This window comes from Lolium rigidum, chromosome 6 (assembly GCF_022539505.1).
Source record: "Lolium rigidum isolate FL_2022 chromosome 6, APGP_CSIRO_Lrig_0.1, whole genome shotgun sequence".
Taxonomy (NCBI): Eukaryota; Viridiplantae; Streptophyta; class Magnoliopsida; order Poales; family Poaceae; genus Lolium; species Lolium rigidum.
The window spans coordinates 75,652,256-75,662,982 of NC_061513.1; the positions used below are offsets into that span (position 1 = coordinate 75,652,256).

Here is a 10,727-nt window from a genome sequence, read left to right on the forward strand (position 1 = left end):
TGTCACGAATTTGGGCCTAATTCTCTGTAGGTAACTCAGAAAATTATGCCAATTACGTGAGTGATCCTCAGATATGTACAAAATTTTCATTAAATTTGAGAATTTTCATTTGAGCAAGTCTAGTGCCTCTTAGAAATTCATCTTTACAAACTGTTCTGTTTTGACAGATTCTGCCTTTTATTTCGCATTGCCTGTTTTGCTATGCTTGATGGATTTTTCTATTCCATTAACTTTCAGTAGCTTTGTGCAATGCCCAGAAGTATTAAGAATGATTATGTCACCTCTGAACATGTGAATTTTGATTGTGCACTAACCCTCTAATGAGTTGTTTTGAGTTTGGTGTGGAGGAAGTTTTCAAGGATCAAGAGAGGAGGATGATACAATATGATCAAGGAGAGTGAAAGCTCTAAGCTTGGGGATGCCCCGGTGGTTCACCCCTGCATATTTCAAGAAGACTCAAGCGTCTAAGCTTGGGGATGCCCAAGGCATCCCCTTCTTCATCGACAACATTATCAGGTTCCTCTAGTGAAACTATATTTTTATTCCATCACATCTTATGCACTTTGCTTGGAGCGTCTGTTTGTTTTTGTTTTTGTTTTGTTTGAATAAAGTTGGATCCTAGCATTCATTGTGTGGGAGAGAGACACGCTCCGCTGTTGCATATGGACAAATATGTCCTTAGGCTTTACTCATAATATTCATGGCGAAGGTTGAATCTGCTTCGTTAAAATTGTTATATGGTTGGAAACGGGAAATGCTACATGTAGTAATTGGTAAAATGTCTTGGATAATGTGATATTTGGCAATTGTTGTGCTCATGTTTAAGCTCTTGCATCATATACTTTGCACTTATTAGTGAAGAAATACATAGAGCTTGCTAAAATTTGGTTTGCATAATTGGTCTCTCTAAGGTCTAGATAATTTCTAGTAAGGGTCGAACAACAAGGAAGACGGTGTAGAGTCTTATAATGTTTACAATATGTCTTTTATGTGAGTTTTGCTGCACCGGTTCATACTTGTGTTTGTTTCAAATAACCTTGCTAGCCTAAGCCTTGTATCGAGAGGGAATAGTTCTCATGCATCCAAAATCCTTGAGCCAACCACTATGCCATTTGTGTCCACCATACCTACCCACTACATGGTATTTCTCCGCCATTCCAAAGTAAATTGCTTGAGTGCTACCTTTAAAATTTCCATTCTTCATCTTTGCAATATATAGCTCATGGGACAAATAGCCTAAAAACTATTGTGGTATTGAATATGTACTTATGCACTTTATCTCTTATTAAGTTGCTTGTTGAGCGATAACCATGTTCCTGGGGACGCCATCAACACTTTGTTGAATATCATGTGAGTTGCTATGCATGTCCGTCTTGTCTGAAGTAAGGGCGATTTACCATGAGTTGAATGGTTAGAGCATGCATACTGTTAGAGAAGAGCATTGGGCCGCTAACTAAAGCCATGATTCATGGTGGAAGTTTCAGTTTTGGACAAATATCCTCAATATCATATGAGAATATTAATTGTTGCTAAATGCTTACGCATTAAAGAGGAGTCCATTATCTGTTGTCTATGTTGTCCCGGTATGGATGTCTAAGTTGAGAATAATCAAAAGCGAGAAATCCAATGCGAGCTTTCTCCTTAGACCTTTGTACAGGCGGCATAGAGGTACCCCTTTGTGACACTTGGTTAAAACATATGTATTACGATGATAATCCAGGTAATCCGAGCTAATTAGGACAAGGTGCGGGCACTATTAGTATACTATGCATGAGGCTTGCAACTTGTAGGATATAATTTACATGATGCATATGCTTTATTACTACCGTTGACAAAATTGTTTCTTGTTTTCAAAACCAAAGCTCTAGTACAAACATAGCAATCAATGCTTCCCTCTGCGAAGGGCCTTTCTTTTACTTTTATGTTGAGTCGGTTCACCTATTTCTCTCCACCTCAAGAAGCAAACACTTGTGTGAACTGTGCATTGATTCCTACATACTTGCATATTGCACTTGTTATATTACTTTACATTGACAATATCCATGAGATATACATGTTATAAGTTGAAAGCAACCGCTGAAACTTAATCTTCCTTTGTGTTGCTTCAATGCCTTTACTTTGAATTATTGCTTTATGAGTTAACTCTTATGCAAGACTTATTGATGCTTGTCTTGAAAGTACTATTCATGAAAAGTCTTTGCTATATGATTCATTTGTTTACTCATTGAATTACCATTGTTTCGAATCGCTGCATTCATTACATGAGCTTACAATAGTATTGATCAAGATTATGATGGCATGTCACTTCAGAAATTATCTTTGTTATCGTTTACCTACTCGAGACGAGTAGGAACTAAGCTTGGGGATGCTGATACGTCTCCAACGTATCGATAATTTCTTATGTTCCATGCCACATTATTGATGATACCTACATGTTTTATGCATACTTTATGTCATATTTATGCATTTTCCGGCACTAACCTATTAACAAGATGCCGAAGAGCCGATTCTCTGTTTTCTGCTGTTTTTGGTTTCAGAAATCCTAGTAAGGAAATATTCTCGGAATTGGACGAAATCAACGCCCAGGATCTTATTTTTCCACGAATCTTCCAGAAGTCCGGGGAGGAAACGAAGTGGGGCGACGAGGCGCCCACACGCTAGGGCGGCGCGGCCCAGGCCTTGGCCGCGCCGGCCTATTGTGTGGGGCCCTCGTGGCGCCCCTGACCTATCTCCTCCGCCTACTTAAGCCTTCGTCGATAATAACTCCAGTACCGAGAGCCACGATACGGAAAACCTTCCAGAGACGCCGCCGCCGCCAATCCCATCTCGGGGGATTCTGGAGATCGCCTCCGGCACCTTGCCGGAGAGGGAATCATCTCCCGGAGGACTCTTCACCGCCATGGTCGCCTCCGGAGTGATGAGTGAGTAGTTCACCCCTGGACTATGGGTCCATAGCAGTAGCTAGATGGTCGTCTTCTCCTAATTGTGCTTCATTGTTGGATCTTGTGAGCTGCCTAACATGATCAAGAGCATCTATCTGTAATGCTACATGTTGTGTTTGTTGGGATCCGATGAATAGTGAATGCTATGTTATGTTGATTATCAATCTATTATCTTTGTGTTGTTTATGATCTTGCATGCTCTCCGTTACTAGTAGAGGCTCTGGCTAAGTTTTTGCTTGTAACTCCAAGAGGGAGTATTTATGCTCGATAGTGGGTTCATGCCTCCATTAAATCTGGGATAGTGACAGAAAGTTCTAAGGTTGTGGATGTGCTGTTGCCACTAGGGATAAAACATCGATGCTATCTCTAAGGATGTATGTGTTGATTACATTACGCACCATACTTAATGCAATTGTCTGTTGTTTGCAACTTAATACTGGAGGGGGTTCGGATGATAACCTGAAGGTGGACTTTTTAGGCATAGATGCATGCTTGGATAGCGGTCTATGTACTTTGTCGTAATGCCCAATTAAATCTCACAATACTCATCATAACATGTATGTGCATGGTCATGCCCTCTTTATTTGTCAATTGCCCAACTGTAATTTGTTCACCCAACATGCTATTTCTTATGGGAGAGACACCTCTAGTGAACTGTGGATCCCGGTCCATTCTTTTAGATCGAATACAATCTACTGCAATACTCGTTTTACTGTTTTCTGCAAACAATCATCATCCACACTATACATCTAATCATTTGTTACAGCAAGCCGGTGAGATTGACAACCTCACTGTCACGTTGGGGCAAAGTAATTTGGTTGTGTTGTGCAGGTTCCACGTTGGCACCGGAATCCCTGGTGTTGCGCCGCACTACACTTCGCCGCCATCAACCTTCAACGTGCTTCTTGACTCCTACTGGTTCGATAAACCTTGGTTTCTTAGTGAGGGAAACTTACTGCTGTACGCGACCTCCGCGCCGATCCCGCCAATGCCATCGACTCCGACAGCTGGCGCACCTGGCTCGTGTCCGAAAAGGATCGGAGGAGGAGGGCGGGGTTCATGGGCGATAGGGACTTCCCCTTCGACCGTCCACTGGCGCCTCGTCGTCGAAGACGGCAGGCGCCGATGCCTGCACATGACGACCACGACGACAACGACGGCGACGACGACGAGGACTACAACGAGGCGCTCGCGTACCAGAACGACGAGACCAAGGACGACAGCGACGACTACGTCACGTGCATTTTCCAGGAATGGCAGTTGGCCTTGGCGGAGGGCTGGGAGTTTGACTACCCGGACAACATGACGGACGACGAGATCGTGAGGCTCGACCTCCTCGTCTCCGAGGTGGACCGACCTATGCAGCCGCCGCTGCCCCGCTATGCCACTGGCATCATGCCGCCGGGCCTATCGGAGGAAGAAACCCTACCACTGGCACTACATGACTCGTCCACGCCACCGGTTCAACCGCCGCCTCCACCTCCGCCCTACAACCCGTGGGGGGCTCCAGCTCCGGCCTGGGCTCCTCCACCGCCGCCACAGGCCTGGGCTCCTCCGCCTCCAACACCGTCGGCGCGCCCGACGTATGTTCCGCCGCTTCTCAACTGGCCGTGGGTGGTACCGGAGCTCGTCGTGATCAACAGCGACGAGGAGAAACAGTAGGCGCAGGCGTTCTTAGGGTTTTTTTTCCTTTCTTTTACTATATAAATTCTATTTTCATGTTATAAAAAACGAAAATTCAAGAAAAAAAAATGCTGGAGCCACTCCCAACGCAAACGGACGCGCGGTTAATTTCAACCATTTGGACCGATGTAAACGGAGGCCATGCGCACATTTTCGGACGTTGAAAACTTGAAATGCGTCGGCCGCAATAGACCCACGTTCTGAAAATTGGAATAGGAGAAAAAAAAAACTACTCTGTCGCTCCACCGGACCATCAGTCCACCACTCCTCCTGTCGCCACAGCCACCGCGGAGGGCGGCGCGAAGCCGGACTGCTCCCCCAGAAGCTCGCCGTTGCCGTCGCCGGATGCTCACCGCCTCCCCCCGTCCCCAAACCCGGCGGATTAATCCCCTCGTGCCGCCTGCCGCCGGTTAGTGCTCTTCATTTAGCCCTAGCTTGGCAGAGTAAATTCGGAGAAGAAACCAAGCGGGACTCGGAAGAATCCCTACAGAAACAAGCTCGCTCCTACACCAAATCCGGATCTTTCCCGGACTCGGACTCGGATGTGTTTCACCGATTCGAATTGGGAGTGCGCCATCGGCTGGCGATCTATATAAAGACAGCAGCTTGCCTTTTGTCTCTGAAGAAATTGGTCAGCTCTGTCAAAGCATCAGGTCTTTGCAACTTAGGACCGTGCCTTCCCTGGGCTGAAGAAATCTGTTCCAGTCTTTTTCCAGATATTGGCAGAGAGGCCCTGCTCCACTCCCATGGAGCTATGTAGCGTCGCCTCGATAATCAGCTTAAGGAGTCTAGCTATTCAACGGAAATATTTGCCAAAGCTGCTAGGCTTCACTTCCAGTTCACTGAAGAAATTCTGCAAAGATGTTCATCAACCACTGACCGAGACTATCGTGGGCACATCGCCAGAGCTGCCTCAGGACATCTTGATGGATATCTTTTCCACCCTCGAAATCCCTGATCTCATCCGTGCTGGCGCTGTCTGCCCCTCTTGGCACTCTGCATGTACCAGCCTACTGAGCCTTGGGCTGTACAAACTAGCGCAGACGCCGTGCCTCCTCTATACTTCTGAATCTGCTGGTGATAGCTCCGCTTACCTCTACAGCCTCAGTGAAAAGAGATCGTACAAGCTAACTCTTCCGGAGCCACCTATCCGTACTAGGTGTTTCATCGGGTCCTCTCATGGCTGGCTGGTTACTGCTGATGAAAGATCTGAGATGCATCTTCTCAATCCGATCACATCTCAACAGATTGCTCTACCTTCAGTGATCACAATTGAGCAGGTGAAGCCCATATTCGATGAGTACAGCCACTCTGCACAAGTATGAACTGTCGTGGCACACTGGAACGCATGCTGGTTATAGCTCGCCATCTATTTTTGCTCTTGACAAGCTGCGGGATCAACTCCACTATAAGGCGTTTGTGTTTCCTGATGCATCCACCGGAAGCTACATTGTGGTGCTCATCCATAATCCCATGCGTCAGCTCTCTTTTGCAAGGGTAGGTGACGATAAGTGGACCTGGCTGCCACCTCATGAAGGCTATGACGACTGCACTTACAAGGATGGCCTACTGTACGCAGTCACTGGAACCGGAGAACTTCATGCTTTTGATTTTAGTAGTGGACCTGTTGTCACAGTGGAGATAATTATACGAATGCGCAATATGTATGACTGTGGGCACATGTACATTGTTCAAGCTCCATGGGGCGATCTGTTGCTTATTTGGAGACTCTTGGAGGATCATGATTTAGAACCTGAGCCTGGCGCGCCTGTGTTTTGGAACACTACAAGATATAAAATATATGAATTTGACCCTCGGGAAGTAAATTGAAGGAAATCAATAGGTTGCGTGACCATTTGTTGTTTCTTGGACATAATCAATCACTTTGTCTCAGTGCTGATGAATATCCGTCACTCAAGGCAAATCGTGCCTACTTTACTGATGATAGTTTTTTGTGGACAACGGGGTTAAAGAATAATCACCGTGATATGGGAATTCTCAACTTGGATGATAACACCAAGGAAGAATTTGTATCTCCTCAACTGTGCTCCAACTTTCCAGCTCCTATTTGGGTTACCCCTGATCTTAGAAAGATGAACGCGGCTTCAAGAGGGGATTGAAAAAAAGTTTGATCGGACCAATAAGCCTACACAGGGATGGTTACTGGGGCTGCTGGTGGAAGTTATCAACAAAATACTGAAGGGGCCATTGAAGTGTGCCTGATGGCGTCATCATCGTTTCACCCCGGCCCGTAAACACTAGATTAGACCTAGTTGGCTCTGAATAAATAGTTGTGAGGTTTTATCTGTTTACATATTCTGTAATCATGTTGTTCTACGCACAGTTTAATGTGCCAATGGAAAATTGACGTTTTTCAGTTGTATTTCTTGGCAATGCTAATGCCAACTTTTATCTTAGTGAGTTTAATGTGCCCATGGAAAATTTTCTTCTCTGAATGTCCAAATGAGTGTGTAATCGGTAGGTCTGTTGCTCGGCCACATATGATGAACTGAATCAGCAGGACTAAGTGAATGCTATTCTGCTACACTGGAAATAGGAACATAGCTGCAGTATGTGAGCATAAATATTTTTTTGCTGGTTTCCCAATTTAATTCAAACCTTACCACTACAGTCTAAAAAATATCAAGACTAATTCTGGTATTCCTTTTGGCTCTTTGCTGCTTCGTGTCATGAAACTCTGCATTTTCTTTCTGAAGCCTTTATTGAATTTGGCGGCAATTGCACTAATTCTGAACCAATGCTTATAATGCTTCATTTCGTTGATGTCAATGGTCATACATACATGAATACATGCATGGATAGCATGATTACTGCTGGTATGGATTATTTATGCTTTAAGATTTGTATGGCAGAGGCCAGGTTGTGTGTGTGTGCTTCTCACAGTATCCAGTTGTGTTGTGGATTTTTAGAGTGTGCTCTTAACTTATCTCTCCTTTGTCCCTTTACTTTTCCAAATAATATATCGAAGCATGTATGACTCTTGCAAATTGTTGCAAGTTGACATAATAAGCCATGCTACCTTTTATTTTATTGTTACCATAATACAGGCTACCTTGAGACTCTATGCTCACTTTATGCTTCCTGAAAATGTTGAACTCATCTTCTTTTGTTCCAATGAAAAAGCTATCTTGCTCACTTTCTAGCTAGGCTTTGGATCTGACCAAGGATAGACGCTATGCTACCAACTGATGGTGACACAGGTAAGTTCTCGCTGGCTCAAGTGATTTTTATATCTTTTGCCTCATTTAACACATCTGAAAATGAAGAGAATTTGGTGGTAGGTATAGGCACATCTGCAGGATTATCCTTATTGACTATAAGTAACAATAATTCACTACTGTGATTTAATGAGATGGTTCAACCTACTCAATCAGTACAAAAGGACAAGAACTGATTCACTACATTATAACTGGTTCAAACTGTTTGTATTGTAGAAAAAAAAAGATCTGGTCCAACCTACTCAGTCCTCTAGAAGAGATGCTGGTTTAAATCAGTTTCTTTCTTTTGAGATAAAATAAGAAAAAGTTCCCTGGAATGGCACAACGGGTGTGTATTTTCTGGGTTCATTTCTTGTATAATAAATATGCCTCACACAGATATAATACCAAGCATGCAAGGAAAAAAGAGAGACCTTCAAATCTTAATTGGATTGTCAAGATGAGATACACAACAATTTACATATTCAAATCCACAGCCCGGATACTATTGAACTGGTTCCAGATAAACCAGACATGTCAATCACATGGTTTTGGAGCATGTTTCTGCTCAACATGAGCCCAGCAACAGTGTTAGGAGTTCTACACTAATTTCCGTGGCAAACGTAAGATGGCAAAACATGGTTGCTAGTCTTTCCCTTCAATGTTGTCACTCAGCCGGGCTTTGACCCACGACTGCTATCTTTTGATATCGTTCCTGCATTTACAAATAAAGAATATTTGTCAACATGTGGCCCCAGTTCCAGTGTAAGTATTTGTAGCTTCACCAACATACAGCTACAACGAACACTTTTTCTCTGAAGTTTACCAAAATACAGCTGCATAAGCTAATGATTATGTGGCATGTCGAAATATATACAAGACTAATGCAGAATTAGAAGTTATATGCAGTTCACAGTCAGAGAAATAGGCTAGACGGGATGTAGGAAAGAAGTCCGTAAATTTTGCTAAATTGAAATAATATGGCAGTGGACAGTTATTTGTACCTGCCTATGGCCCGTCAGAGATACTTCTTCCACCAACCTGGAAGCAGCCTGTGGCAAAAATGTGTGTGTAGGGCCTGGTCACGGCCTGCGCGTGCTCTGACGCTGCAGCCAGCCTCGTTGCAACGAACACCAGTCCCGCCTAAAGCATGATGTTGACTGCAGTGGACGTACATCTACACACAAAAGAATCAACTTAGCACAAACTCAAGAGGGGTATTGTTGAAATATATGATGTATCACAGGAGTACTACTCACATCGGAGGTAAGGACAGTGGATCTCCATGACTTCTGAATCTCAAAGATACAGAAGTGGCACACTGTCCACTTCGCCGGACAGGTAGTTGCTAGGTGGCAATAGTTGGCATACTGTTTGACGATCGCCTCCGGTACCTCCTCACCATCAACAATCTGACGGAAAAGGAAACACAATAGCAGTCAATAAGTAGTTCCCAAGGTATTGCGATCTTTTCTTCTAGAATTCAGTGACTGGCTTGACAAGTTGAGCCATATTCAGTGACCGGGTTGTCTAGAATCCAAGGTATATATATTTTCTTAGTTTTGGATGTCATCTGCATTACCTTCACGTAATTAGTAGTTTGCAAAAATTTCTGCAGATTCACTATCTTTGGCCTATCACATATTCACATCTGACAAAAGGAGTAAACAAGCATAATTTTATTTGCAGATTTTTCATATCATCTGTTTCATCAAGAATCATAAGGGCAGAACAGCAAGACGGTACTGATGACATAATGAAGCACAAGAAGAGAGCTACACTTGTGAAGAAAATCACCAATTGCATCATTTAATCATCAAATGCTCTGAAATTATAATGGGGTAGAACTTAGAAGAGTATCTACTCGTGCACATGTAAGCTAGCAGGTAATAATCAATCCACATAATTCTTCAGTTTGGTAATCTGGAGCCAAGATGTTCTTGATAGAATGACAGTGTTTTTTGTTCGCAGGTTAATTGTGGAACTATCCTATGCAGCATGTGGGCAACATGGACTGCAAGAAATAGAAGGAGTCATAGAGAAATCACAGTCTTTGTAGCTCAAGCATGCAGGTGGGCGTGGGAGATGGCTGCTGATCTTATTCAGACCCTAAAGAAGCAACTAGCAAGTCAAGACTCCCTATTTTCATCCCCTCCCGATAGAATTATCCAGAGACTGGTGTGAATCCTTTACAGCATACTGGCACAAGAGCATGGATGCAGCAAACTATGAATAAACCACACAGAATTTGGCGGAAGAAGGGAAGAATCCTTACGAAAGGCTCACGTCGCGGCGGAGGTGGCGGTGGAGGTGAAGGTGGAGGTGGAGAGGTGGACGGGGCGCGGGGGCGCCGGCGATGAGGAACATAGGCGTACAAAAGGGCACACCGCTTCAGCGGCGGCTGTGGAGGCGGTGGCGGCGGCGTCTCCGCTCGCTGTCGCTGGCAGGGCTGCCGCTGACGCAGCAGGCGGCGGAGGAACTCGGGGACGAGCCGGAGCACGCGCTGGAGGAAGTCGTGGCCTTGGGCGAGCGCGCGCTGGCGGAGGTTGCGGATGACGGCGTGCGCGCACCGTCCGCGACGGAGGATAGAATCGATGGCGCCGCCGGCGTGAGCCACCGCTCGCCGGAGGAAAGGGTCCCCTGCGGGCTGCGCGCCTTCACGCCAGTGCCTCCTCGCCATGCGTGCCGCGACGCTGCCAAGGCGTACAGGGCAGAGGAGCCCGTGGACGGCGACGCCGCCGAGCGCCACCGCGCTCCGAAGAAACGGGCTGGCGGCGGCGCGCGGGGGGCGCCCACGCTGCGGCGTCCTCGCCATCTCCGTTCTTTACTGGTTCTTGGCCGGTCTTGATCCTCCGCGGTTCTTGCTCGGGTCTTGAATTGGGAG

At 45.3% G+C, this 10,727-nt stretch overlaps 1 pseudogene; it reads left to right on the top strand.

Annotated features, from left to right (window-relative positions):
- Positions 1-5,177: 5,177 nt before the first annotated feature.
- On the top strand, positions 5,178-6,745 carry LOC124662815 (annotated as a pseudogene).
- Positions 6,746-10,727: the final 3,982 nt, after the last annotated feature.